Raw genomic sequence first — 14,043 nt, 5'->3', positions numbered from 1 at the left:
ATCGGGCATTAGACAAAATAGTTCGGTCTCAATACATTGAGAGTGGAGAGAAGGAGAGACATAAATATAGGGAGGATGCGGGAAGAGACAACAGAAGAGACAAAATAAAGTCTGTCTAAAGACTGACTGGGTAGGTGACGTCCAAAGAGGGAATCCCCGGCCTGTCTCCCCTATAGCTAAACCAGGAAGCTCCATCGGGCATCAGACAAAATAGCTAGATTTCAATTGACGAGGGAAAATTCGCAGATAAACAGGGTGGGGACTAAGGGCCAGGACAGGTGAGTGGACTAAAGTCCATGACTGTGGCTATATCACCTAAATCACTGTGTGCACTAACATAAGGGGTTATGGTTAGAAAGGTGAAATGGATTATTGTAATTCACATTCAATCATATTTGTTGTATCTGGCCCTTTTTGTATGGTTATCCCCAAACTTTTTGCCGCCTTCCTCCTATTTTTTCGGACCTGTTTTTGTTGGCTCTAGGACTCTGGGCACTTTACCACTGCTCTTGGGTGTAAATAGTAAATGAGATTGGTTATCCATGATTGGCATATTTGATTAACTGGTAAGTACCTAGTAAAGTGCATTATGTGCGCCCGGGGCCTGTAAATCAAATGCTACTAGTGGGCCTACAGCACTGATTGTGGTACCCACAAGAGTAGCCCTGTAAACATGTCTCAGGCCTTCCTCTGGAGTGCATGAAAGTGCAGTTTTAAACTGCCATGTCAATCTGGGAAGTGCACCCACTAGGCAGGTCCAAACCTTCCAATTTATTACAAGGAAGGCACCCCTAAGGTAGGTCTAGGTAGCCTCATGGGTAGGGTGAAGTGCATGTGAAAGGTATGACTTGTTCTGGTGTGTTTTACATGTCTTGATCGTGAAATACTGCCAATTTCATTTTTCACTATTGTACGGACAATCTCTCCCATAGGTTATCATTGGAGCTTTTAGTGAAGGTCGTTTTTAAATTGTGTGGTTGAAAATGGCACTTTTATAAGTGGGCATTTTTCTTGCTTTATCATCCTGGGCCTCTGCCTGTCTGTGGAATCTAAGTCTGGTTTACACTGACAGCTAGGCCGTTTTGTGCATTCACTATAGACAGTCACACACAGGGAGCTGAGGTGTACCCTGCATAGCTTGATGACCCATCACCAGGCTGATGGGCCTTCCTGAGCTTGAAGGGTGGGAGAAGTTGTCCCTGACACCAGAATACTCCGGTACATGGCCTCTCACAGTGTTGTTTCCACCCCTGTAGTGTGTATGGAGGCAAGACAGGGCAAGGCAAGATCTGTGCACTTCAAAGACAATCCTTTGAAGTAATCCCCTTCAGCCATGAGTCTAGCGGTGATTTTCAATAGGGACCTCACTATGAAATTCCAGATAGGAGCAGTAACCTCCACCTGTTTTTTTCAGCTTAGAAAGATAAGAAAGATCAGGAGATTACTTACTCAGAAAGCTCTGATCCATGTGGTCCTAGCCATGGTGATTTCACATCTGGACTATGCTAACTCTCTATATTTCGGCATACTTCTATATCTCACTAAAAGAGTTCAGTTGGTGCAGAATCAGGCAGCCAGGCTGATATTTTAGCAACCCAGGTGGGAGCATGTTTCACCCATTATGGAAAAATTACATTGGTTTCCTATCACACAAAAATGTGCATTTAAAGATGGCTGCCTCATTTTTAAGTTCCAAAAACAACAGTTGATGGACAGAATGCAGAACAATGTCATACATTCACCCCAGTACAGAGATCTGGACCTAAATCCATTGTTTTTTTGCTCAACATGCCATTCGAGTTTGAACCCAGCCATATGCTAATCAGTCTTGACCCTGTGACTCACGGGAACAGTCCAGCCTGAACTGCCAAGCCAGGTCCTCCCCGGACTGCCGAGAGCGGCGCTAGCAGATGAGCGATGGGATGCCTGGCTGTGCTCGGCGCCACAGTTAATTCATGTGGAGATGCGGTGTGGTGACCAGGAGTGCCAACCGAACTGACAATCGCACTGAAGTAGAGACTCGCGCGAAGGTCCATAGAAGAATGCTGGGGTCTCAAGAAGCAGCCTCTCCCTGCTGCGGACCGGTAAGCCAGCTCTGACTGCAGAGGGTGGCGGCGCTCCATCCCAATGGAGCTCATCGCCTTGGAATGCCCTGAAACTAATCCAGGGACAAGTAAAGGCAAGATCGGAGGACAGTGTGCAAGCCCCCCTCCCATAGCCATATTGTTGAGAAATGTGGCATATTCTGAATGGTGTCAATTTAAGGTGGGTCAACCATGGACATTTGAAGCTTGCCTGATCCTAAGGTGGCTACAGTCAGGGACAAGTAACAGGTGGAGCTGCTCCCTGATGAATTCCTGAGCAATATAACAGGCAATCAGCTAAGCAGATAACAGGAGGCTCCCTGAAAGGCACAATAGTTGCAGACCCTGGCACTGTTCATCATGCCGATCCTCTGCTTAGTTTGCACCCATTTCATCCGGATTATAGAAAATTATGTGGACCCTCTGAATTTGTGTATCAAGGACTCATCCCCCTCTGCCTGCCCTCAAGACGGTCGCCCCAGTCATTGACGCTGTGAACCCTCCATCGACAGCTGAGACCAAGCCTTTTGACTGATGCAGGGTGGAACTTATTTGCGAGCTAAAGAGAAGATGGGCTATGGATTTCCTCCATGGCCATCACCTACCCAGCCGGTCCTTGGGCAAACTCTCCTCCGTCTCTCCTAACCTTAACTCCCCCTCCCCCTTTCCCGCTACCCCCACCACTCTCCGCTCTTCTCTACCCAGCTACTAACCTTTACCCTCCCCTGTTCTTGTCCTTAGTTCCCCACCCTGTTTTTCTGTGAACTTTCCCTCGCCACCTGAGACCTAGCGATTTTGACTGAAGCCCGATGGAGTTACCTTGTTTAACTAAAGGGGAGACGGGCCACGGATTCCCTCCTTGGACCTCATCTACCCAGTCGGTCTTTAGACAGACATCCTTTTGTCTCTTCCCTCATCCTCCCTCTTCTCACCTCCCCTTTCCCCCTCCACTATTTTCTCTCTCATCTCTCAAGTTTTTTGCTTATTTTTTTGACGTATTGTGTAATTGTGATCATTTTCTGTTACATTGTGGAACCTAATGTAAAGCGCTCTGATACCTTCGGGTCTAGCCAGCGCTATATACAACTCTTTAAATAAGTAAATAAAATGCATCCTAGGACCACTTTCGGGGTTTCACCCCTCTTCAGCCAGAATAGCTTGATTCCAGTGGCATGGAGAGCACGGGACCCACGTCTGGGCATACCTGTACCACTTGGGCTGACAAATGCAAAAACAACAGTTGATGGACAGAATGCAGAACAATGTCATACATTAACCCCAGTACAGGTCTCTGGGCCTAAATCCATAGTTTGTTTGCTCACCATGCCATTTCAGTTTGAACCCAGCCATATGCAATTCAGTCTTGACCCTGTGCCTCATGGGAACAGATGAATGCAGCGCCTGTCCTCAGCTGAGAGAACCGCCGCAGCCTGAGTACAGAGCACCATGTCACCTACGTCTGATACTCCTGCTGTGTGGCTGAAGGAATCAACACATTACCTATTTATGGCTAGGAGAATCATATCAATGCCAGTTTTGGCACCACTCCATTGACTCCAGTGAGGTGGGGTTTTCCACACATCGCACCTTTGTGCCAAGTCTACATTGAAACTGGGCTTTAATTAGGAACCAATGCCGCTTGTCTGGAGAAACGATATATCACCTCCCCGCACAATAGGAAACTGACAGAGCACCTCCCCTGCATAACAGTAAGGAACTGATGCATCACTTTCCCTGGGAACAAGGAACCAATGCATTACCTTCCCTGCATGTAAGGAACTGATGCATCACTTGACTTTCCAGTGCCTCACCTACCCTGTGCCAGTTTTCATCTTGTTATATTGATGCATCTCAGGTACTTTGCACAAAAAGTGACAGCCATGGTGTTAAATGGACTGAACTGTTTCAAACCTTTTCAAAGTGATTTCTTGATTCATATATGTTGGATTTTTATCGTTTTAGTCTTGTTTGGTTTAGATAAAGACTGGTTATTTCTCTAAACTGGTGTGGTGTCCATCTGTAGTGTTTTCACTGTGTTACTGTGTTTTATGTACACATGCTTTACACATTGCTTCTCAGATAGGCATGACTGCTCAGGCCATGCTAGCAAGGGGGTGAACAGGGGTTATCTTAGCTGTGTAATCCCCTTACCTTGACTTGAAGGAAGGGTCCCTACTTGGACATGGTGCAAGCCACTGCCAACTAGAGATCCAATTTCTAACAATATTACTAATGAGGAACATTTAGCTGCTGATGAAAAGAAAAAAGAGTAATTTGTGACTACTGTTTGTATGACACTCCAGTATGACAAACAATGTGACATGGAAGCCTTCCCTTTCAAATTAATGATATATGGCACAGTGCGTAATATTGAAATCCCAGGAGAGTGGAGACCAAGTGGAATCCATGGAAGAAATTATTATTGTTGCCAGTGTCTAAGACACAAAGACATACTGTAGAAGCATGGAAAGCAGCACATAACTTTGACATGTGTGTGCTTTCAGTAAAAGTGACTTTAGTAAAGCCTACAGCATCTGTCGGTGATGAGGTCTTTCCATCTTTCACTTCTTTTTTAAATCTTCAATTAGCAGTAAAACAGGAAATCTACTTTTGTTTGGTAGAATTCAATTGACACTGAACCTGATATTATAACATTTCTCATTCATTAAAGCTCTTTCGAGGAGCTTAACCTTGTTGGGTGACTTGGTTTAAATGCTGCAGAACAATTCAAATGTAAAATACCCATTGCATTGTTCAGCAAGGTAGCAACCCACTGATACAGACAGCTGTTATATATATATATATGTATATATATATTCACTGAAAAAACCATAGGTTATAGACCATATATAGTTAGGAATTCGCATTTACAAAACCTTATTTTACTCACACAAAACCATTGAAATTCCATATATAGTTAGTTGCACTAACTATATATCGCGCACCCGCAATCCACTGCTGATGATGTCACATATTACATCATTCATGACATGGTCAGTGACATCACTGATGACATCACTGATGACATCTCAAATGACATCACTGATGACATCTCAAATTACATTACTGATGACATCACTGATGACATCTCATTTGACATTACTGATCACATCACTGATGATATCATTCATGTGATAATACGATGAACCTCTTCAGACTCTAATATAACCTTAGATACAATCAGTGTAAACAGACACTCACAGACTGTCACTCATCCATGGAGTTACTCACACACCTAGTCAGTCATGCAAAGAATCAATCACACCTCCATTTCCTCAACTATACAGTTATACAAACTTTACTTATTCAAACATATACTAACACATATTTACTCTCTTACAATCCCTGATACAAGTTCACAATGATCCATACAGCCACTCACACATTCACTGGCTCTTATGCACAGTTATTTATATATGTCAACTCTCACATGTACTGTGTTTTACATATGTACTTACTTTGACATGTAGCACTGAGATATCCATTCACTCACGAATACACTCATGCACACAGTCAACCGCCCATACAGCTGTTTCCACATGCACTTTTGAAACCATACATCTAGTGAATCAACTGCTCACACATCTATGCACAGAGTCATACACCTCCCAGCCACCCACACACACACTCAGTCTCCCATACAAATACTAGGGCAACCAATCAATAACCCATATAGTTACTCATATAGCTACTTATCAACACATGCAACAGTTTACAGAACAACAGACATAATGATGCACAAATTAAGACAGTTTAGTCACTAACCCATGCACTCAGTGAGACACATTTAATCACTCACTCATACAGTCAGTCATGCACCTACTAAATCCTTCATCCAGACACTTATACATCCACTCATTCTTCAATATGTAAGACATATTTTAACTTTACAGAAACATACAGTCACTGGATGTTGTCATCAGTGATGTCATCAGTGATGTCATTTGAGATGTCATCAGTGATGTCACTGACCATGTCATGAATGATGTAATATGTGACATCATCAGCAGTGGATTGCGGGTGCGCGATATATAGTTAGTGCAACTAACTATATATGGAATTTCAATGGTTTTGTGTGAGTAAAATAAGGTTTTGTAAATGCGAATTCCTAACTATATATGGTCTATAACCTATGGTTTTTTCAGTGAATTTTCAAGGTTTTGTAAATGCTAATTCCTAACTATATATGGTCTATAACCTATGGTTTTTTCAGTGAATTTTCAAGGTTTTGTAAATGCTAATTCCTAACTATATATGGTCTATAACCTATGGTTTTTTCAGTGAATATATATATATACATACATATATAAACATATATCATCTGTATATCTATATAAATACAAACATAAATGCATGCATACATATACTTATATGCATACAGATGCATGTTATTTACATGAAAGTTGAAAAAACACTAATAAAAGCAAAGCTAAAAAGCCACCTCATTACAAACAGAATGGCTTTAACTTAAACGAGGGCGAGATCTATTGCATTTTCAATGCTTGTTTACTTTGGTTCCATCAAGAAGGCATTCAGATGTGTCACACATTTGCCATAAATTCTGAATGTTAGCACTCTAGTTGCATATTAGATCACTGTAGTAAAGCTACTGCTCACCAGGGACGTCTGCTGCTGGTATTCAAAGTGCATGTTTCAGTCTGCATGTCAGAATTTTTTTCATGAAATAGAAGAGGATTTGAGAAGTCACTCAAAATGATCCCTAATTTTTCTTTCTGAAGCACTAATCATACTTTCTATGGCAAAATTAACCCCCTCATGTTGTTCCTTTTTAAATTGAGTGTTTTCAGACTTACCACTTCATTCCAATCAAGATGGCTTCTGGTGTGCCATACTTTTGTCATAAGTAAGACTGTTAGCGCTCTAGGTGTTCTTTAGAACACTCTGGGACATTCTGTCATTGGGCTATACTTGGGGTACATCTGGGTGATATTTGGGCTACATTTAGGCTCTTTTGTCTCTGGTGGCCATCTTGGGAGACTGTATGTCAGAATTTTTTAATGAAATTGAAGAGGGTTTGAGAAGTCACTCAAAATGTGCCCTAATTTTTCTTTCTGCAGCACTAATCATAAATCATATGGCAAAATATACCCCCTCATTTTGTTCCTTTTTAAATTAAATGTTTTAAGAGTTACCACTTTATTCCAATCAAGATGGCTTCAGGTGTGCCATACCTTTGTAATAAGTAGGACTGTTAGCGCTCTAGTTGTTCTTTAGAACACTCTGGGACATTCTGTCATTGGGCTATACTTGGGCTACATCTGGGTGATATTTGGGCTACATTTGGGCTCTTTTGTCTCTGGTGGCCATTTTGGGAGACTGCATGTCAGAATGTTTTAATGAAATAGAAAAGGATTTGAGAAGTCACTCAAAATGTGCCCTAATTTTTCTTTCTGCAGCACTAATAATACCTTCTATTGCATAATATACCCCCTCATTTTGTTCCTTTTTAAATTAAATGTTTTAAGAGTTACCACTTTATTCCCATCACGATGGCTCCAGGTGTGCTATACCTTTGTAATAAGTAGGACTGTTAGCGCTCTAGTTGTTCTTTAGAACACTCTGGGACATTCTGTCATTGGGCTATACTTGGGCTACATCTGGGTGATATTTGGGCTACATTTGGGCTCTTTTGTCTCTGGTGGCCATTTTGGGAGACTGCATGTCAGAATGTTTTAATGAAATAGAAAAGGATTTGAGAAGTCACTCAAAATGTGCCCTAATTTTTCATTCTGCAGCACTAATCATACTTTCTATGGCAAAATATACCCCCTCATGTTGTTTCTTTTTAAATTAAATGTTTTAAGAGTTACCAGTAGGCATGAGCGGATTTTGCGGATTGGCAATCCGCGAATTTGCGGATTTGCAAACTCGCAATCCGCAAAATCCGCGAATTCCCGCGAATTTGCGGATTTTTTTTTTTTTTTGTGTTCGCCCGTGTTTCTGCCAGTTCGCGAGGGTTTTTACAATTTCGCAATTTGCGAACTTACCTGTCGGGTCGCAAGTTTTGCGAACTTGTTGTTTCTACGTGTCCAACCTGTTTGGGACACTCTTCTTCATCACTGCCACTCTCTGTCACCACTGCCACTCTCTGACTACTCATGCCACCCTCTGGCCCACCCATGCCACCCTCTGTTTCATCACCACACCCTCTGGTTGTCCAGTGTACATTATTTTTGGCAAAGCAAAGCACACCTTCCCTGCCTCAAGTGACCTGAATTAATTTGGGGCTGATTAATGTGTCACAGAATATTTTTTTAGCTGGCACCTGCTTCCTTAGTGCGCCCTGATTAGTGATCTTTTGCACTTGCTAAGTGCTTTCATTGTTGCAAAATTAGTTACAACACCTGCCCTGCCCCAACTGACAATAATGAATTAGGGGCTGATTAATGGATTTTAACTTCCAGCCTGGCTCCTGCTTGTCTCCCTTAGCTGTAATTCAGGACCTTTGTGGCATATGTGTAACTATTCTGAGGTTCAGAGCAGGGTCACATAATAGTTGCAACTGGCAACTGAACTCTGGAGGGGCCCCTCAGGAAGCACTACAGGAAATGGCTACTAATGATGAGCCTGAACTTTTGAACCTGGTAAGTAGTTACTTTCAGTTTTGCTAAAATCGTATTTCTGCAATTTCGCACTTATTCGCGGGGCGCGAACTCACGCGAACAGTGCGAGCAGTGCGAGCAAAATCCGCTGCTCGCGGATTTGCGGATTTTTCAGGAAATTCGCAAATCTCGCGGATTGCGGATTTCCCGAAAATCCGCAAAATCCGCGAGCGGAACGGATTTTCCGCCCATGCCTACTTTATTCCAATCAAGATGGCTTCAGGTGTGCCATACCTTTGTAATAAGTAGGACTGTTAGCGCTCTAGTTGTTCTTTAGAACACTCTAGGAGGCTGCCGTAGAACACAAAGGAATCAACTGACAGTCTCTGTCCTTGTTGGATGTACATGTTTTACTGAGAATGTCAGACTTCATTTTCACATGACTGAGAAAGATAATGTGAATTTACAGAAAATATGCTTTCAGTTTAGCTTATAGATCCCCTTCCAAACCACTGTGGGAAAATCATGAGATATTAGTTTTCTTTCAAACAATATTCATGATATCACAGCAGAAGGTTTTTTCACATGGTAAAATCACCTTAGAACCACCACAATTCCTAAAACGAGTATGGTACCATCAACAAATGATTTATAATGTAACTAAAGTCCTAAAACCCTCTATTAACTACAATGCTTTTTAATGAGGTGCTATCATGAATATTGGTCCCAAGATGGCTGCCAACACTTCTTGGATGAAGTGCTGACAGCCAATCAGATCAGATGTGTGGTTAGGCTCCGCCCAGATATATATCTTTTTTTGAACCTAAATTACTCAAAATCCACTGGAGCACATATATTGAGACCTAGCAAAGGCAAATCGGGCTAACAGTCCCTACAATTTTGCCAAGTTTCGTGCAAATCCATTCAGCCGTTCGAGCTAAAAGTGAGGCCAACCGCCCTATGGAAATTAACATGGGAAAAACGCGTTTTGGGACCCCCCTTTTTTCTCGGCCCCCCCTTAATGAAACCCCCCCAAATTGTCAGGGGCTGAAAATTTCAGCCAATTCCGTCCACAAACGCCAAAGTTATTAGACATAGAATTTTCAAAAATCCCATAGAGAAAAAATCCTAACTATATATACCTACTGGCGACCGCCAGTAGGTAATATATATATATATATATATATATATATATATATATATATATATATATATATATATATACATGAACACTGAATTACCGGCAAGGTATAAAACATCAACTCTAAAGGTGTTAGACCATACTTTGCTTAACCATTTTTAGAGACATTAGTACTCTGCACACCGTATTAGTGCTAACTAGTGCCAATGTGCTTGTGCTCTGTCTTCAACATATGGTAACATTGGCCTAAACCTAATTGGTATGTTTAATTTACTTGTAACTCCCTAGTAAATGGTACTACTTGTACTCAGTGTCTGTAAATTAAATGCTACTAGTGGGCAGTAGGACCCATTGAGCCACCCACTAAAAGTAGCACTGTAAAACATCTTACAGGCCTGACTCTGAAGCCTGTAATGCAGCTTTACACTGTCATGTCAAATAGGCAATGAAAACCTTTTGCCAGGCCTAAACTTTTTTTAAATAATTATATCAACCTGAGGTGGGCCCTATAGGGTCGTAGGGAATGGTGCATGGCACTTAAAAGGTAGGAAATGTGTGTATAAGGTTTATATGTCCTGGCAGTGAATTTCCTAAAGTCATTTTCCACTGCTGCCTATTTCTCCCTTTGACTATCACTGCATTACATTATTGCAATTGGGCTAGCTTTAGATTTTAATCAGCTAGAGAAATGCGGTTTATTCTCTAATGAACTGCAATTTAAAATCCTATTTCGCGGTACAGTCACATTTTAAGTTACATTTTTGAAAATGCCACTTTTAGAAAGTTGGGACTTTTCTGCCCAACCCATCTGAGCCTTTCTGCCAGTGTCCTGATTCATATGACTGTGAATGTTTGTCTGGGTGTGGGTTGTGTTTTCCTTGCAGACACAGAGACAAAGGAAACCTAGGTATGATGGGAGAGAGTCTCCCTGACATGATGGAAGGGGAGGAGCTGGGCCTTTTCCTGATTAACTTTTAAAGGGTCCTGCCTGCAGCACACAAAGGAAACTGACACCAGACCTGCCTTTGTCACAGTAGATGTTTTGGTGCCAGGACCAGAGTCAGTTTTGGAGTTGGGTCAGGTAATTCCCTCACACAAAGGCTGGCACCAGGTTTTAAAATGAGACTCTTGGAGCCTTTCATGAGAACATCCCTGGACATGTGCAAGATTCGGAAGGATTGCTATGCTGCCAGAAGGACTGCCCTGCTGCTGGAAAAGCTGCCTTGCTGTCTGAAGAAGGATGATTGGAACTGTTTGCCTTGACCCTAGGCTACCCAGGGGGACTCCAAGGGTTGATTTGCTGAACGGTGTGTGCCACAGGGGCACAACAAGCTTTCAGAGGCCTCCTGGCAAATGGCAAGCTGACCAGCATAATCTGGACCTGCCTGTGCCTGTCTTGGGCCTCCTGCTGGCCTCTGCTAGAGTGAGTTCTGATTACAAAGTGGTGGCCCCTAGGTCTTAGATCTTTGACTGGCATCAGTGAGTACTACTTCCGAAAAAAAGGTGAAGTTACAGAAATGTTAGCCTTCTTGTGGAAATGCACTGCCCACGGCGACCACCAACATGAAGCTCCAGTGAGACCTACTCTTTATGCAGATAGGGACCATCCACAATTACTGCCAAAGTGAGAACAGCATTTGCCGCCTATAGTGACAGCCCATGACAACTGCCAACTTGATGTATGCTCTTTGTGCCTGAACAGTGACTGCTCACATGAGAGATAATGGTCATCACCAGCGATGACCGGCTCTTAGAGCTACAGCAACAACTGTTTGCACTGCTCAACATGCTCCTCACACTGAAAGCCTCCTCCTCATGACAGCCTCCAATGCAAATGGAACTCTTCGCGCTGGACTTGAGAAGGTAACTTCAGCTGGACTTTGTCTCGGTCCAGCGCAAATGTTGTATGAAACGTAAAAAATGAACAGGCTGTAGAAAATATTAAAATATCACACACCATCAAGCCCAAGCAGAAACCACACAGCTGTTTGTGATTAAAAACCGGTTAAGGCCACACTGACATGAGCAAGGTGAAACGTTCACTTTAGAATGTAGTGGAAAAGGAAATTCTAAAGAGTTTTCAGTTAAATGCCAACTCATGTCTAACAGATTTGAAAGCATTTATGGCATCAGCACACAACTACCCCAGCACATACTGTACCTTCAAACAGATTGTGGCCTGGTTAGACAATGTGTTTATATTTTAATGACACAGGCGATTGATTAAACAATAGGTGCAGGAAAAAACTAAGTTCTGAGCACATGAAGGTCTCAAGCACACAATGCTGCCAGCACACACTGCAAGTAAATTGCATCTACCATGAAACAGACACACATTCATAGGCCAAATAATGCTCTGTCATTAAGCATTGTCAGAAGTATAATGAAGAATAGGTAATGGTTTAGTTCAGGAATTAAGGTTTATGAGGTCACATGTGTTTGAGTGGTTTTCCCATCCTAAATCAATGGCTGTAAGTCAACTATTTTTTACTATGTGTAATAAAGTATTGTATTGAATTGTAAAAAAGGCCTGTCTGCACACAGGCATTTGAGAAACACCGCAGCGTTAGCTTGATCAGGATTGAGGTGCAATCCGTGATGTTTCTCTCCCTGTTGAGACAGTTAGTAAATACTGTCTTTGCATTGCCAAGAAGACTGTGTGTGCTTGTTCCAGTATTTGGATTTTTTGTCATCCCACAACACAACCAAAAACTGGATTTTGATTTTGACAAGCAACTAGTGACCACCATACCCTGGGGCTTCTCTCCAAATGTGTGGGAGTCATTATAATTATTTACTGTCCATTAATCACAAAGTCTCCTAGCGGTGAGGGACAGGAATAAAATACATTACAACATCCACCCTAAATAGGGCGGATGGTGTAATGTCCTTCCTCTGATGGTACCAACTCTAACAGGCTGCCCAAAGAAGTATTCTGTTGATACAACCAATAGGGATCCATCCACAGATCAATTAAGGCGTACCCATCTCTAAATGAGGAGGATGGACTGAGGGTTTGGTGGGCAGGGTAGTCTGTTGCGTTTCAGACTAAGAGGCTCATTCGCATGGGGTCGTAGGCACAGTGCTGGTGGTTGCGGAAAATGTCCTTTTCCGCACTCCATTGGCAGTCCTCGCGTCCGCCATATTACAATGGGCAAAGATTGCCCATTTTCTGTCCGCTGTGGAGTTTTGGGATCCGCCAGAAATTTCCTGCCGCAACAGTGGTGGAGGTAGTCAAACGGGGAATGACGTCCCGACTGCCTGAGAAATCACGATGCCTCAAAAAGCCCATCAGAACGCAGCGGAGAAACCAGCCACTCGTAGAAGGCGAAAGCACTACTGCGGAGAGCGAAACTCGAATCCCGGTCCCTTCCACATGATCCTGACCGCTATGGTTCCAGCTCTTCAAGCCCTTCCGCTGTTTTACCTCATCCACTGCCAGCAAATAAGATGTCCCTGCAGTCAACATCGCAGGTACGTAAAAACACATCTCTACACACAACAACAACACACAACTTCTGGGCTTAAATACAGCTCCTGTCCACATCAGACACTCTGGTGGGGACAAGAACATATCCCCCAGTGTACTTACACATGTCCTGCCTGCTGGAAATCCACACGTCTGCATCCGGGTCACCCATCAACCGCGAAATCACTGCAATGTCCCGGGCAAGTCACCGCAGCTGTGAAGAAGCGGGAAAACCTCTACACAATGTAGTAGACAGGGCCGGCATCAGGCATGGGCAGTCTGTGCAGCTTCCCAGGGCTCCACCCTCACCCTATCCACATTATACTTCCCACACCCATTTCTGCACATGCTGTATGCCCCTCCTGTGCCCCCCTCCATGCACAATTTATTAGCCAGGTATGGCTCGACCAAGCACCTCACACATCAAGGGGCAAGGTAGATTGACTGGGAAGGTGGGGGTGAAGATGAACACCCTGCACCGAAGATCAGGGGCGGGAAAACCGTCCTCCTCACACCTGAATTCCAGTCATGTAAATCAAACTAACTATAATTAAGAAATGAAGACTCATACTGCATATGAACACTGAACTGTTCACACTGCATGACAAGTCCTTCAGAAAAATCCCACACTGACACTCTGCCACATACAGATGCCATAGGTCAGCAGCAATATAGGACAGTAAATGGGTTCGCCCAAAGTGAAGTGCACAGTGCTGTAAAACCATGGAGCAAGCCACATAGCATTTGTACATCACATGCAAGAGGAGGAACATATCACACTACCCT

This window comes from Lissotriton vulgaris, chromosome 3_1 (genome assembly GCF_964263255.1).
Source record: "Lissotriton vulgaris chromosome 3_1, aLisVul1.2, whole genome shotgun sequence".
NCBI classification, from domain to species: Eukaryota; Metazoa; Chordata; class Amphibia; order Caudata; family Salamandridae; genus Lissotriton; species Lissotriton vulgaris.
The sequence above is the reverse complement of the archived record's forward strand: the minus strand, read 5'-3'. Positions refer to the sequence as shown.